At 41.9% G+C, this 16346-nt stretch overlaps 1 pseudogene; it reads left to right on the top strand.

The window, feature by feature from the left end:
- Window positions 1-413: 413 nt before the first annotated feature.
- Window positions 414-1539, top strand: LOC136173574 (actin, cytoplasmic 1 pseudogene; annotated as a pseudogene).
- Window positions 1540-16346: the final 14807 nt, after the last annotated feature.

The following is a 16346-nucleotide window of genomic DNA, read 5'->3' as shown; positions in this document are numbered from 1 at the left end:
TCGTCTTTCCCAGTCTGTTGTTTTCTTCCTTTTTGCATTGTTCACTTAAGAAGGCTTTCTTATGTCTCTTTGCTGTTCTTTGGAACTCTGCATTCAAATGGCTATTTCTTTCCTTTTCTCTATTGTGTTTCACTTCTCTTCTTTTCTCAGCTATTTGTAAGGCCTCCTCAGACAACCATTTTGCCTTTTTGCATTGCTTTTTCTTGGGGAGGGTTTTGATTGCTTTCTCTTATACAATGTTATGAACCACTGTCCATAGTTCTTCAGGCACTTATCTATCAGATCTAATCCCTTGAATCTTTTTGTTATTTCCACTGGATGTCCACACAAGACCGTATCCGCCCCCGCCAGCACAGGCCTCTCGCCTTGGCTTCACCGCCTTTGCCGCAGATGGACACGGCAACCAGTTCACCATGGATGATGATATTGCCGCGCTCGCGGTTGACAACGGGCTCTGGCATGTGCAAGGCCAGCTTCTCGGGTGATGATGCTCTTCGGGCAGTCTTCCCCTCCATCATGGGGCGCCCCCAGCACCAGGGCGTGATGGTGGGCATGGGCCGGAAGGACTCCTATGTGGATGATGAAGCCCAGAGCAAGAGAGGCATGCTGACCCTCAAGTACCCCATCGAGCATGGCATCTTCACCACCTGGGACGACATGGAGAAGATCTGGCATCACACATTCTACAAAGAGCTGTGTGTAGCCCCCGAGGAGCACCCCATGCTGCTGACCGAGGCCCCCCTGAACCCTCAAGGCCAACTGTGAAAGATGACCCAGATCATGTTTGAGACCTTCACCACCCCCACCGTATACGTGACCATCTAGGCTGTGCTGTCCCTGTAGGCCTCTGGCTGCACCACCGGCATCGTGATGGACTCCGGTGACGGGGTCACCCACACGGTGCCCATCTACGAGGGGTATGCCCTCCCCCACGCCATCCTGCGTCTGAACCTGGCTGGCCGGGACCTGACGGGCTACCTCATGAAAATCCTCACGGAGCATGGCTACCGCTTCACCACCATGGCCGAGCAGGAAATCGTCCGTGGCATCAAGGAGAAGCTCTGCTACGTTGCCCTGGAGTTTGAGCAGGAGATGGCCACCATGGCCTCCAGCTCCTCACTGGAGAAGAGCTAGGAGCTGCCGGACAGGCAGGTCATCACCATCAGCTGTGAGCGGTTCCGCTGCCCTGAGGCTCTCTTCCCGCCTTGCTTCCTGGGCATGGAATCCTGCGGCATTCACGAAACCACCTTCAGTTTCATCATGAAATGTGACGTCGACATCCGCAAGGACCTCTACGCCATCACGGTGCTGTCTGGCGGGACCACCATGTACCCCGGCATTGCGGACAGGGTGCAGAAAGAGATCACTGCCCTGGCACCCAGCACGATGAAGACCAAGATCATCGCGCTCCCTGAGCGCAAGTACTCCGTGTGGATTGGCGGCTCCATCCCGGCCTCGCTGTCCATCTTCCAGGAGAAGTGGATCAGCAAGCAAGAGTAGGATGAGTCTGGCCCCTCCATTGTCCACCGCCAATGCTCCTAGGCGACTGTTAGTTGCCTAACACCCTTTTTCTTGACAAAACCTAACGCGCAGAGAACGAGATCAGATTGGCATGGCTTTATTTGTTTGTTTTTTGTCTTTTTTGATTTTTTTCTTTTCTTTCTTTCTTTTTTTTTTTTTTTTGGCGCTTGACTCAGGATTTAAAAACTGGAACGGTGAAGGTGATAGCAGTCGGTTGGATCGAGGATCCGCAAAGTTCTACAATGTGGCGGAGGACTTTGTACATTTTTTCTTTAAATAGTCATTCCAAATATCCCGAGATGCATTGTTACAGGAAGTCCTTTGCCTTCCCAAAAGCCACCCCACTTCTCCCTAAGGAGAAGGGGCCAGTCCTCCCCCAAGTCCACACTGGGGGAGGTGATAGCATCGCTTTTGTGTAAATTATGTACTCCAAAAAAATTTTTTTTTGTTTTTAATCTTCACCTTAATACTTGTTATTTTTGTTTTATTTTGAATGGTCAGCCATCATGCCCCCCTTTTTTTGTCCCCCAACTTGAGATGCAAGTATTAAGGTGAAGATTAAAAACAAAAAGCGATGCTTTTGGTCCCCCTGGGAGCAGGTTGAGGTGCAGAGCAGGCAGGGCTTTCTTGTACACTGATTTGAGACCAGTTCAATAAAGTGCATACCTTAAACATACACACACACACAAAATTGATTTGGATTTGATTTAGGTCAGACCTGAATGGTCTAGTGGTTTCCCCTACTTTCTTCAACTTAAGTCTGAATTTTGCAATAAGGAGTTCATGATCTGAGCCACAGTCAGCTCCCTGTCTTCTTTTAGCTGACTGTTTAGAGCCTCTCTATCTTCGGCTGCAAAGAATATAATCAGTCTGATTTCGGTATTGACCATCTGGTGATGTCCATGTGTAAAGTCGTCTCTTGTGTTGTTGGAAGAGGGTGTTTGCTTTGACCAGTGTGTTTTCTTGGCAAAACTCTGTTTTGCTCTGCTTCATTTTGTACTCCAAGGCCAAACTTGCCTGTTACTCCAGGTATCTCTTGAATTCCTACTTTTGAATTCCAGTCTCCTATGATAAAAAAGATATATATATATATATATATATATATATATTTTGGTTCTAGAAGGTCTTGTAGGTCTTCATAGAACTGTTCAGCTTCTTTGGCATTAGTGGTTGGGATGTACACTTGGATTACTGTGATACTGAATGGTTTGCCTTGGAAGCCTACCAAGATCATTCTGTCATTTTTGAGATTGCACCCAAATACTGCATTTTGGACTCTTTTGTTGACTATGAAGGCTACTCCATTTCTTTAAAGGGATTCTTGCCCACAGTAGTAGATATAATGGTTATCTGAATTAAATTTGCCCATTCCCATCCATTTTAGTTCACTGATTCCCAAAGTGTTGATGTTCACTCTTGCCATCTCCTGTTTGATCACTTCCAATTTATCTTGATTCATGGACTTAACATTCCAGGTTTATGCAATATTGTTCGTCATAGCATTGTACTTTACTTTTGCCACCAGACACATCCACAGCTAAGTATTGTTTTCACTCTGGCTCAGCCTCTTTATTCTTTCTGAAGCTATTTCTCCACTCTTCTCCAGTAGCATATTGGACACCTACCAACCTGGGGGTTCATCTTTCAGTGTCATATCTTTTTGCCTTTTCATACTGTTCATGGGGTTCTCAAGGCATAAATGCCAAAGTGGTTTGCAATTCGGAGACCCAAGGAAAAGCTGATGTTGCAGCTTGAGCCTTAAGGCAGTCTTGAGGCATAGTTCCCTCTTTCTCCACGAACTTCAGTCTTTTTCCCCTAACACCTTCAACTGATTGGATCAGGTCCAATCACATTACTGAGTGTAATGTGCTTTACTCAGCATTCACTGATTTAAATGTTAATATCACCTAAAAAAGAGAGCCTCTTGATGAGGGTGAAAGAGGAGAGTAAAAATCTGGTTGAAACTCAAGATTCAAGAAACTAAGGTCATGGCATCCAGTCATATCACTTTATGGAAAATAGAAAGGGAAAAAGTGGAATCAGTGACAGATTTCCTTTTCTTGGGCTCCAAAATCATTGTGGATAGTGTCTGCAGCCATGAAATCAAAAGACACTTGCTCCTTGGAAGGAAAGCTATGACAAACCTAGACAGTGTATTAAAAAGCAGAGACACCAGTTTGCTGACAATGGTGTATGTAGTCAAAACTATGGTTTTTCTAGTAGTCATGGATGTGAGAGTTGGACCATAAAGAAGGCTGAGTGCTGAAGAATTGATGCTTTCGAATTGTGTGCTGGAGAAGATTCTTGAGAGCCCCTTGGATAGCAAAGAGATCAAACCAGTCAATCCTAAAGGAAATCAGTCCTGAATATTCACTGGAAGGGCTGATGCTGAAGCTGAAACTCCAATACTTTGGTCACCTGATTCGAAGAGCCAACTCATTAGAAAAGACCCTGATGCTGGGAAAGACTGAAGACAAAAGGAGAAGAGGGCGACATAGGATGAGATGATTAGATAGCATCACTGACTCAGGGGACACGAATCTGAGCTAATTCCAGGAGATAGTGAAGGACATAGGAGTCTGGTGTGCTATAGTCCATGGGGTTGCAATGAATTAGACATGACTTTGTGACTGAACAACAACAACAAAGTCACCTAAAAATACTTTTGCAGAAATACTGACACACAAAATTAATCATCAGAGATGGATACTTCCTCTGCATAATAAGTTGTATCTTTCTCTGCTGCTAGGATCTTTTTTTAAAGTTGGGAACATAGTGGCTGTACTAGTTTGCATTTCTTAAAAAACTGGAAATAGAACTGCCATATGACCCAGCAATACCACTTCTGGGCATACACACCGAGGAAACCAGATCTGAAAGAGACACGTGCACCCCAATGTTCATCGCAGCACTGTTTATAATAGCCAGGACATGGAAGCAGCCTAGATGCCCATCCGCAGATGAATGGATAAGGAAGCTGTGGTACATATACACCATGGAATATTACTCAGCCGTTAAAAAGAATTCATTTGAATCAGTTCTAATGAGATGGACGAAACTGGAGCCCATTATACAGAGTGAAGTAAGCCAGAAAGATAAAGAACATTACAGCATACTAACACATATATACGGAATTTAGAAAGATGGTAACGATAACCCTATATGCAAAACAGAAAAAGAAACAAAGAAGTACAGAACAGACTTTTGAACTCCGTGGGAGAAGGTGAGGGTGGGATGTTTCAAAAGAACAGCATGTATATTATCTATGGTGAATCAGATCACTAGCCCAGGTGGGATGCATGAGACGAGTGCTCGGGCCTGGTGCACTGGGAGGACCCAGAGGAGTCGGGTGGAGAGGGAGGTGGGAGGGGGGATCGGGATGGGGAATACGTGTAACTCAATGGCTGATTCGTGTCAATGTATGACAAAACCCACTGAAATGTTGTGAAGTAATTGGCCTCCAACTAATAAAATAAAATTTAAAAAAAAAAAAAAAAAAAAATAAAGTTGGGAACAAACTAAGGGTCCCCATTACTATTTAGCCCTCTACTAAAAGTACTAGATTTGTAGTCAGAAGAAAGGAATTAGAGATGTAAAATTGGAAAGAATAATGTGATACTATCAGTAATTTTATATCTGCAGAATATCAGATACTCAAAGGCTCAAACAAAAGAATTCATGAAGATAGCATCATATAAAATTAATACACAGAAATTATCAGCTTTCATATTCAGAAAAAATCAGCCAGTTAGGAGATAATGGGAGAAAAGATCTCTTTTGCAACAACAAAAAGACTGAATACCTAGAAATAAATTTAATAAGAAATTGGAAAGACTTTTATCAAGGAATTTTAAAAATGTTCTGAAGGAACAAGAAGCTGTAATGAACACATAGAAACATTTCTTCTTGTTGGATAGGCTATCCCAATGTTAGAAAGGTGTTAGTCTCCCTCTCTTAAATTATATGTGATCTCCACCAAGTCCTAATATGTACTTTGTGGGCATCTATATATGCTAATTCAAATGCTGATATTAAAAAATAAGAGCAGATTGGCCTCCAACTAATAAAATAATATTTAAAAAAAAAAAAAAAAAAAAAAAAAAATAAGAGCAGCCAGGAAAATTTTGAAAAAGAAGGGTAATGTGAATGATGTAGCCATGATGTCTATTAAAACATAGGATAAAGTTTTTTTGTGTGTGCACACTTGCTTTTTTTTCCATTTATTTTTACTAGTTGGAGACTAATTACTTTACAATATTGTAGTGGTTTTTGTCTTACATTGACATGAAAGGATAAAGTTTTAAAACCCGAAATAGCAGAATTCTCACAAGCAATGGGACAGACCAGTGGAGAAGAAATATAAATGGAAAAAGAAAGTTCAGAAACAGACACAAAAACACACAACAATTAAGCATGTGATGTCATTTAAACCAGTGGAAAAGGATGAACTAGTTAATAGTGTTGATATAACTGGGTAAACCTTCCAACAGAAAAACCATATCCCCCATCTTGCACAAGCATATATTCCATATGGATTAAAGACTGATTTTTTTTAAAAGAAAAAACAACAAGCTACTGTTGAGGATGAGAAACTTCAGGGCAAGATTAATGATGAAGACAAACAGAAGATTCTTGACAAGTGTAATGAAATAATCAACTGGCTGGATAAGAACCAGACTGCAGAGAAGGAAGAATTTGAACATGAGCAGAAGGAGCTGGAAAAAGTCTGCAACCCCATCATTACCAAGCTATACCAGAGCGCAGGAGGCATGCCTGGAGGAATGCCAGGAGGAATGCCTGGGGGCTTCCCTGGTGGTGGAGCTCCTCCATCAGGTGGTGCCTCCTCTGGGCCCACTATTGAAGAGGTTGATTAGGCCAGCCTAGCATAGATCTAGCATTGTTCCACACAAAACATGGAAGGACCCAAATTTGTAGCAAATCCCGTGGCAGTTATGAAGTTGAGCTGCTATATAGTAAATAACTGGGCATTCTTGATACTTGAACATGGAATGTGTGTGCACATGGAAAAACATTGCACTTTACAAGCACTGTATTGTAAGTGGAAAAATGCAATGTCTTAAATAAAACTGTATTTTAAATTGGAAAACAAACAAAAACAAAAACAAAACAAAAAAACAACAACAAGCCATAAATGCACTATAAGAAAACATATTTCTTTATAAAGTTTCAAGTTAGGTCCATTCAGTTCAGTTGCTCAGTCATGTTCAACTCTTTGCGACCCCATGAACTGCAGCATGCCAGGCTTCCCTGTCCATCACCAACTCTAGAAGCTTGCTAAAACGCATGTCCATTGAATCGGTGATGTCATCTAACCAACTTATCCTATGCTGCCCCTTCTCCTTTTGCTTCCATCATTCCCGCTATTAGGGTCTTTTCCAGTGAGTTAGTTCTTTGCATCAGGTGGCCAAAGTATTGGAGTTTCAGTTTCAGGCATCAGTCCTTCCAATGAATATTCAGGATTGATTTCCTTTATGATTTACTGGTTTGGTCTCCTTGCAATCCGAGGAACTCTCAAGAGTCTTCTTTAACACCACAGTTCAAAAGCATCAATTCCTCTGTGCTCAGCTTTCTTTATGGCCCAACTCTTACATTCATACACGACTACTGGAAAAAGCATACTGGAAGTTGGATAGGCTTTTCAAATAGACTCAAATCCAGAAGACACAGTACAAAATGTTTAGCAAGTTTGAATATGTGTGTATGTATGCACTTTTATCCAATGCAAAAACAGAAAGGAAAAAAAAAAAAACTGACACAAGGAAAGCCAGAAGACTTGAAAAACTGGAAATAAAAACTGCAACTGCTAATTTCCATTCCTTTAAAACAATTATCACATATGGTTTTTCTAATGTGACAGATGTAAAACTGAGCACTTAAAAAGAGTTAAGTTAAGCTGTATACCAACCCTGTGATGCAGAATTATTACTAACCCCATTACACAACTGGAAAATCCAGGCTGGAAGGGTTAAGTAATTTGCTAAAGTCACAGAACTAGCACAAAGTGACCTCCAAATGTGAACCCTGTAACATGTACACCAAATACAGGATTCCCCAGAAACTGACCAGCAACCCAGTAGAAAAATGGGCAAGAGAGTTGAAGAATTCATAGAAAAAGAACTCCAATTGGCTCTTACACATAAGAAAAGATATCTAAAGTTGCTCATAATAAATATATGCAAATTAGAACTTCACTGAATAATTTGCAGAAGATGCAAGAGTTGCAGGAGATGCAAGACATGCAGGCTTCATCCCTGGGTCGGGAAGATCCCCCATAGTAAGAAATGGCAGCCCACTCCAATATTCTTGTCTGGAAAATTTCATGGACAGAGGAGCCTGGTGGGCTATAGTCAATGGGGTCGCAAAGAGTTGGACATGACTGAGCATACAGGCAGAGATGCAGAGAAATCATTTTCAACTTTTGAGCTTGGCAAAAAATTTGAAAGCTTAATACTCAATTTCCTGATGAGAGAACAGGGGAAATGGTCATTAGTCATCAGTTACTCATGGGAGTGTCAACCAAACTAATCCCTGGAAAGGGCAGTTGGACAGTGCTTGCAAGGATGACAAAGGTAGTGTCTTCTGATCCAGCAGTTCCCTTCCTGGAAATGAATCCTAGGTGGATGCTCCCACATAGTGATGTTTGTATAAGGTTATTCACTTTCTAGGAGCAAAATGGGAAAGAGCCCAGATGCTGTCAACATGGAACTGGTTACACACAGAATGAGGCATCTGGAAAAACGTATGGTGCACATCATCAAAGTAAACTATGTGAATTTTTTCTTCCTTTTGGAAGAAAGCAGCGCAGTGTTTGTAGTTTGCTACTTTTTTATGGAAAAAAAGATGAAAAATAAGAGTACATGCCAAAAAAAAAAAAAAAAAAAAGAATACATGCCAATCTGTGCCTAAAGATAAGTTGGAAGGCTACATGGCAAATTCTTAACAGGTCGCCTTGGCAGAGGTGGCGGGGGCAGCGGGCCCTCTTAATTTCAGGGTTGAAATTAAGCAGATGAGGTATCAGGCATGGGAAGGAGATTTTTCACAATATATTGTTTTGAGTTTTGAACTTTGAGAATGTATAACATTAAAAATTAAGTTAAAAAAACTGGCTTAAACATTGTGCTATATGCCACAGTAGGCATTTAGAAAGAAGAAGATGTAAAATAAAAGGCATCGATATTAGAAAGGAGATAAGGTTGCCATCACTTGCAGATGATAATATTTTCTTCTTGGAACCCCCCAGAAAATTAAACCAGGGAAGAAAATTTGCTAGAAATAATAGTTCACTGATGTGATCAATTGTTGGACATAGAAAAAAGGCTTTTTCAGATATATTTGCAGATATATATTATCATATATGTATTGTGTGCTCAGATGCTCAGTCCTGTCCGACTCTTTGCAACCCCATGGATTGTAGACCACCAGACTCCTCCGTCCATGGGATTCTCCAGGTAAGAATATTGGAGTGGGTTACTGTTTCCTCCTCCATGGGATCTTCCTGAACCAGGGATCGAACTGCATCTCTTATGTCTCCTGCATTGGCAGTAACCAATTTTAAAACATTATAGAAAAAAATATCCTCATAATGATAATAGAAAATCCCAAACCTTGGAAATTAAGTTATCAAGAAATAGGCATGGATCTACATGAGATAAACTTTACTCAGGGATGTGACCCATGACAAAGATTACACCATTCCATTGAATTTGAAGGCTCAGTTTTTTCACAATGTAAATTCTCCATAAATTCATCCATAAATTTAGCATGATTCCAAAAACAGATCTCAAAAGGATGATTTAAGAAATATTACCCATTAGAGGATATCTAGGAGAATATATACTTGATAATGTTACATGCAAGGAGACCAAAGCAGTCACTCCTAATGGAAATCAACCCTTAATGTTCATCAGAAGGACTGATGCTGAAGCTGGAGCTCCTATATTTTGGCCACCTGATATGAAGAACTGACTCATTGGATGACGCTGATGAAGACCCTGATGCTGGGAAAGATTGAAGGAAAAAGGAGAAGGGGACAGCAGAGGAGGAGATGGTTAGCATCGCTGACTCAATGGACAAGAATTTGAGCAAACTCCAGGAGATAATGGAGGACAGAGGAGCTTGCTGTCCATGGGGCCACAAAAAGTTGGATGTAATTGAACCCAGGTCTCCCACATTGCAGGCAGATTCTTTACCAGCTAAGCCACAAGGAAAGCCCAAGAATACTGGAATGGATAACCCATCCCCTCTTCAGCGGATCTTCCTGACCCAGGAATCTAACTGGGGTCTCCTGCATTACAGGCAGGTTCTTTACCAACCAAGCTATCAGGGAAGCCCTATATTACCTATTAATCATATAATAATATTAATTAATTATATTGGGCTTCTCTGGCGACTCAGATGGGATCTACCTGAGGAGGCCTGGCAACCCACTCCAGTATTCTTACCTGGAGAATCTTCATGGACAGAGGAGTGTGGCGGGCTACAGACCATGGTGTCACAAAGAGTCAGACACGACTGAGCACAGAACTTTATATATGTGTATTAAAACCACATCGACAGTGACATAACTAGGACAAGTAGGCACAGGTGTGGAAGCAGCTATGTAGAATCAGACGGGGCAGAGATGATCCTAGTAAATGTCAGAATTTAGAAAATGCTCAGGCTGGCCATGATCCAATCAACAGGATCAGCTCTGATCACGTAGGAAACCCCGCATGGATACACCATTAATTGATAAAAAGCAAGGAAGTAAATGCCAGGGCAGACAAGACTGAGAGCTGCCTCTGCACAGCAGGATCTAAGGGTGGGCAGGGGTGAGGCAGGTGACCACTGTTTTTTTTTTTGTGATTACCTGCATTTTTAATAGTGATGTAAATGTATTACTTGAATAAAAAAGTTTAAATATCCATATGTTGTCCCTTTTCATCCGGATCCCCACTCCTTGGGGTGACAGGTTCATGTGGATTTCATGTATGCACTAGATTCATATTTTATCCTCTCACATTCATATTAATATATTTCTCTTTAAAATGGATGCTGTATTGGCACATTATTCAACAAATTGCTTTCTCGCTCACTGTACACTCTTTCCTGGTCTGTCCATATTGCTGTTTCTTTAGAATTTGTTTTCTAAAAGAAGTGTTGATTCAGTGATGACTGGGATGTTTTAGGGCTCTACCAAATTATTTTTTTCCTTGCAGTTTACACTTCTCATCAAAGAGGAGGCTGTCCCCTCTTAGGCAGCTGTTTGTCATTTAAGAACTTGTTCATTTGATTTTTAGGTACTTCACCATTTTGCGTACATCATTAAACTGAACACTGGTGTGTTTCTTGACCACTTTGTCAGCTTTTGGTCATAGGTTTTGCATGTTTCTCTCCCAGGTTCTCATGTTCCTCTTCTTTGGTATTTGAGGCTAGCTGGGGTTTGTTTTAATGAGGTAAGTCATGCAGCAGCAGAAATGACTGTCATGAAGGAAGAAGTTTGTTTTGCTCACATCCCTAGAGACAGGAGGCAGGGCCTCCCATGCGGGCCACGCAGGAAGCACTGGGACAAGGGAGGGTGGGCAGGGAGGCCGAAGGGAGAGAGCAGGAGCGTTTATTTGTACTTGAAGGAATGTGCAAGGCGGGGTGAATAGGTTTAGGGTGGCCTAGACTTAAGTTCAGCTGGCTCTGGAGCGCTGATTGTCCCTAATCCTCTGGTACCCAACCCAGGGCTGATTGGGGCAGAGGGTGGTGGCCCAGAGGATAAAAGTCCATGAAGGATAAAGGACACCTTAGGGGTGCAGGCTCTGGTTGCTCTGCACCTGAGAGACACACACCCAGGTGAGCTGTTTGCTTACAGCTGAGTTGCTTGCTCACTCTGGGAGTTGGCCAACCCCAGGAGTCTAGTCTCTCAGGGTCAACAGGACAGTCAAAGCATCAGAATACCTTGATTATTTGTATGCAGTTTTTACATGTGAAGGATCTTTTCAGTTTTATTTATGTACCACTTTGACATGTTCAGGTTTGAGATCTCCCTTTCTCTGTCCCCTTTGATTCCTCCGAATCTATGCTCTCTGGGCTCCCTGCCTTCCACGCCAGGGTTTAAAAAATATTTTGTAGTAACAATGTGTACCTGTTGGGGTCATTCTGAGGATGAAATGTCATAATGCACCTAAGATGCCAGAATTTGTGTTCTATAAATGTTATTTTCTGTTCTGTATTTGTGACAAATATCTTCCCCAATATTTTCCTTGGTAGCATCTTTATCTTAGCATACATCCTTTTTAAATTTAAAATAAAAATAGCTTTCATGGGAATTCCCCAGAGGTCTAGTGGTTAAGACTCCACACTCCATTGCAGGGGCGAACGTTTGATTCCTGGTTGGGGAACTAAGATCCTGCATGCTTAGTGGTATGGTTAAAAAAAAAAATTTTTTTTAAAGAGAAACTTTCTATATTAAAAAAAAGGCCGGGGCGGGGGGGGGGGGGGCGCGCTTCCCTGGTGGCTCAGATGGTAAACAATCTGCCTGCAAGTTGGGAGACCCAAGTTCGATCCTTGGGTTGGGAAGATCCCCTTGAGAAGGGAATGGCAACCCACTCCAGTATTCTTACCTGGAAAATCTCATAGACAGAGGAGCCTGGAGGTATACAATTCATGGGGTCTCAAACAGTCAGACACGACTGGGCAACTAACATTGCAGTGGCGAGCGTTCAGTTCCTAGTCAGGGAACTAGATCCTGCAGGCCTTGTGGTGTGGTTAAAAAAAAAATTTTTTAAAAGAGTAACTTTCTATGTTAAAAAAAAATAGCTTTCCTTTTCATTTCCGATTTTTAACCTTACAAAGACAGTAGTTTAATGTTTGAGATTATGGCTCTGGTAATCAGACAAGCTGATTTTTCCAGTCTGGACTTGGCCACCACAGTGAGAATGTGGGGGGCTTTTTGGAAATGGCACCCCCACTCCAGGACTCTTGCCTGGAAAATCCCATGGGTGGAGGAGCCTGGTAGGCTACAGTCCATGGGGTCACAGAGAGTCGGACACGACTGAGCCACTTCACTTCACTTGACTCAGTTTACTTTCCTGTGACTCAGCCAAGCAAACCAGCCATGACTGGAGGTAGGTATTTAGACACTGCCCCCAAGAATGATTACACATCTAGCCAGTATACTTGGCAGGTTCTATGTTGGAGAAAAATGGAGGCGTGGACACTCTTTGATAGTTGCTGGATGCAATTTAATCACATACACACTGGATAAAAGTTGTCTGTGAAAGCCACCTGCCTCTTGAGAAACCTGTATGCAGGTCAGGAAGCAACAGTTAGAACCGGACATGAAACAACAGAATGGTTCCAAATAGGAAAAGGAGTACGTCAAGACTGTATATTGTCACCCTGCTTATTTAACTTATATGCAGAGTACATTATGAGAAACGCTGGACTGGAGGAAGCACAAGCTGGAATCAAGATTGCTGGGAGAAATATCAATAACCTCAGATATGCAGATGACACCACCCTTATGGCAGAAAGTGAAGAGGAACTAAAAAGCCTCTTGATGAAAGTGAAAGAGGAGAGTGAAAAAGTTGGCTTAAAGCTTAACATTCAGAAAACTAAGATCATGGCATCTGGTCCCATCACCTCATGGGAAATAGATGGGGAGACAGTGGAAACAGTGTCAGATTTTATTTTTTGGGCTCCAAAATCACTGCAGATGGTGACTGCAGCCATGAAATTAAAAGACGCTTACTCCTTGGAAGGAAAGTTATGACCAACCTGGATAGCGTATTAAAAAGCAGAGACATTACTTTGCCAACAAAGGTCCGTCTGGTCAAGGCTATGGTTTTTCCAGTGGTCTTGTATGGATGTGAGAGTTGGACTGTGAAGAAAGCTGAGCACCGAAAAAAGTATTTTGAACTATGGTATTGGAGAAGACTCTTGAGAGTCCCTTGGACTGCAAGGAGATCCAACCAGTCCATCCTAAAGGAGATCAGTCCTGGGTGTTCATTGGAAGGACTGATGCTGAAGCTGAAACTCCAGTGCTTTGGCCACCTCATGCGAAGAGTTGACTATTGGAAAAGACCCTGATGCTGGGAGGGATTGGGGGCAGGAGGAGAAGGGGATGACAGAGGATGAGATGGCTGGATGGCATCACCGACTCGATGAGCATGAGTTTGAGTAAACTTCGGGAGTTGCTGATGGACAGGGAGGCCTGGCGTGCTGCGATTCATGGGGTCTCAAAGAGTCGGACACGACTGAGCCTGAGCGACTGAACTGAACTGAAAGTCACCCAGGATGAAAGGGAAAAAAAAAAAGCACAAATATCGTTCCACAGTTTCACAACATTGCCACCTAGTGGCAAGCATGCAAAATAGCATCGGCAGTGCCACCCTCAGCTGAGAATGGCCAAAACTGATAAACCTAGGAAAACCGCATAGAAAACAAAAGTGAAATCTGAACTCTAATCATCTCCTTTATTATTAGATATTAAACCTCCTATTCTGTTTCCCCAGTAACTATTGCTTCCCCTCCTAATGATTTGACCCTACCCCCCACCCCCTTTTTCCCCCTTGCCTGGGTGATGGTGAAATTTGCTCAGTAGTGTCCGACTCTTTGCGACCCCATGGACTATACAGTCCATGGGATTCTCCAGGCCAGAATCCTGCAGTGGGTAGCCTTTCCCTTCTCCAGGGGACCCTCTCAACTCAGGGATCAAACCCAGGTCTCCCTCATTGCAGGCGGATTCTCTACCAGCTAGCCACCAGGGAAGCCAAGAATACTGGAGTGGGTAGCCTATCCCTTCTCCAGCGCACCTTCCTGACCCAGGAATCGAACCGGGATCTCCTGAATTGCAGGGAGATTCTTTACCAGCTGAGCTACCAGGGAAGCCCATCTATAGTCCTTGAGAAAGAACTAAAGGAGGAATCTTTACTAGCTGAGCTATGAGGGAAGCCCATTGTCAACCAAAAAGTGTTCAGTCACTGAAAGAAGTTTGCTTTTTGAAAGGGATGCCCATGGCTCAGGGATGATGTCTGTCTCCATTAAGTATCTGTGCTTGGCCGGAGTTGGTACACACCCCTCTCAGCTGGATCCCTAGGCTTCCGGAAGGTGTGACTGAGCGCTGCGCCTGGGCAGGCGAGTGCAGTGCAGAAGAAGCTCTGCTTTCGGAGGTGGGCCCATTACCAGGGCAAACCCTTTGCTGTGTTTTCCTGGGCACATGACTTGGGGCTGTCTTGTCACCTGTGGCATTTGGAGACCCCCCATCTCTGGCAGGAGTATTCCTGATCTGGCCATTTTCAGTTCCCATATGACAGCCCTGTTCAATCCTTGAGATCGTTTAAATGTGCTTATCGGGGGTATTTTCTACAGGTGGTTTCTCTCTACCACTCCCCAGGATGGTTCTCACATTCTGAAGTATTTCATTCTTCTCCACTTTCCAGCATATTTTACACCTTAAGGGTTGGACATGGACCCTCCATTCAACTCTATCTTGAATATTTTCCCAGAACCCACATTAAAGTAGTGCAGGCAAGCAGACCATGACACGTTGCCAACAGTAAGTTCAGAAATGTGACTTGAACTGAGTATTTAAAAAATTCCAAACCCAACAAATTGGAAGTAGTAGTTATTCAAACAAATCAACTCTTTTATTTCCTTTTCAATGGTGCACATCTCAAATTGGTGAAACAGACAGGTAGAAAAATAAGATTATTATAGAAAATTCCACTTTTGAAGTGTATAACAATTTGGAGACTGATCAGTAGCTAAGATAACCTCTTCTCAGATGACATGAACACCTTTGCAGTCCTGCTCCTGGTCCTATGGTGACATAGATTTAAATCAACATGATATATTAAAAATAGAGGAAAATTCCAAAAGGGAAATATAAATAACCTGAAGCATTTCCAGAAATACAAGTGACACATATGCATTGTGTATTGAAGGATGAAAATCTGAAATACACACATAAAATACATTTTCTAAAGCATTACTTTTAGGACTTTTTTTTTTTTTTTTTTTTAAAGAATACAAGGTTTTCAACTCTTTAGCCAAAACATAAACACTGCTGCTGCAGAAAAGTCACCCTTTTTGAGAAAAAATCAGTGGCTGCTTTACATGATTGAACATAGGGACTTTAAACTTTAAGTATATTTAATGGTGCAAATTAACAGACATAGTAGGAATACATCATTCTAGATTACAAAACTTCATCTTTTATTAGCACATGGTAAATCTCATCCATTGTTTTCCTCTCATTATGCTAATTCCAACCCTAAATTTCCAGCCTCATTGATAAGAATGTATAAAACTACATCCACAGTTAGGGGAAAAAAAAAAATCCAAGCCACCACTAGCAGGAAAGAACACCAAATCATAAAAGAAACTGGGGTTACCAAAGTTTATTTTTGGTGATTCTCATTACAAGTGAATAGACTCTTAATTAGCTTTGCTTATTTTTCTTTAACTCACAAAGATAATTTTTGAAAAGTTTTCTTAACTTTCACTCAGAAGTGTTGACTACCAGAATGTGAGGTGTAGGTGAAATTTTATTCTAACACATGAAATGAAGCAAGCTGAAACCTTAGTTATATCAGGAAACTTTCAACTACCTCTGCACCTAACATTTTAAAAAGAGGAAAAAATAAGCCCTTTTGGAGACACTAGTTTCTCATGTAATTCTGATCCATGCATGCATCATGAATTAAAAAAGTAAAATTATTCCAAGTGGAAGGAAGGAAGTTCTATGGAAAAATATCAATGTCAAATTAGGCTAGGTTCCAAAGATTTTCAACATTTCAAGTTTCCTTTTAATGACATCATCAGTATGACAGCTG

The sequence above is a fragment of the Muntiacus reevesi genome, chromosome 8 (genome assembly GCF_963930625.1).
Source record: "Muntiacus reevesi chromosome 8, mMunRee1.1, whole genome shotgun sequence".
Lineage (NCBI taxonomy): Eukaryota > Metazoa > Chordata > Mammalia > Artiodactyla > Cervidae > Muntiacus > Muntiacus reevesi.
The sequence above is the reverse complement of the archived record's forward strand: the minus strand, read 5'-3'. Positions and strand labels throughout refer to the sequence as shown.